The following is a 975-nucleotide window of genomic DNA, read 5'->3' as shown; positions in this document are numbered from 1 at the left end:
TCCGTAGATCTACATCTATACCTGTATCTGTATATCCTGAATTTTCCGTGCTCTTCACCCACAAATGCAGAATGCCAGCCTTTTGAACGTATCCTGTATGATTAGGAACAAGTACTGTACTTTCAAAGGCCTGCCTAACCTAGTCTGTCCCCCCACCCTCTCTTGCTATCCACCAGCCCCTTCTCTGGCTCTGTTGGTACTGCCATACACTGCTGGCACCACCATCTCCTGGCACCCCTGTTGCACTTGATGTTCCAAGGCTAGTTGGTGTTCCATTGTGGAATGTGGGAAGAACAGCCACTAGGACTTATTTGGACCCTAGTGGTTTGGAGGGGTGCACAGACCATGCCAGTTGCAGCAGACCCAACTCAAACTGTCATCAGGGAACTCACCATCGCCTGCAACTGAAAGGCCCTGGGGGAAAAGAGAAACAGCTTGATGAAACAGTGTCACCAGGGTGCTGTCTCCTCCATTTTACAGAGTTGTCAGGGACTTCTTGTAGTGCCAGAGTAGTGGTAGGTACTCAGATAATATTTGTTAAATAAATGATGCAACAAATGAATTGCTATTGGTAACAGCACACTCACATTCTCACAGCTTAGCAACTCCAGCTAAAAGAGCTTCTAGTTGGCTAGGAGGTAGAAAATATGGAACCCTCATACACTGTTGTTGGGAATGTAAAATGGTGCAGTTATTTTGGGAAACAGTTTGACAGTTTTTGTAAAAAGTTAAATATACACTTACCATATGGCCCAGGAATTCTACTCCCAGGTCTCCACCCAATAGAAATGAAAACATATGTCCACACCGAGACTTGTACATGAAAGTCCATAGCAGCATGATTACTAATAGCCTCAAACTGGAAACAATCCAAATGTCCATCAAATGGTGAATGGATAAACAAAATGTGATTTATCTATGCAAACAATATTTAGCAATCATTTAACTATTGATACATGCTACAACATGGATGAA

The sequence above is a fragment of the Hipposideros armiger genome, unplaced genomic scaffold (genome assembly GCF_001890085.2).
Source record: "Hipposideros armiger isolate ML-2016 unplaced genomic scaffold, ASM189008v1 scaffold_431, whole genome shotgun sequence".
Classification (NCBI taxonomy): domain Eukaryota; kingdom Metazoa; phylum Chordata; class Mammalia; order Chiroptera; family Hipposideridae; genus Hipposideros; species Hipposideros armiger.
This window is presented reverse-complemented; position numbering follows the sequence as displayed.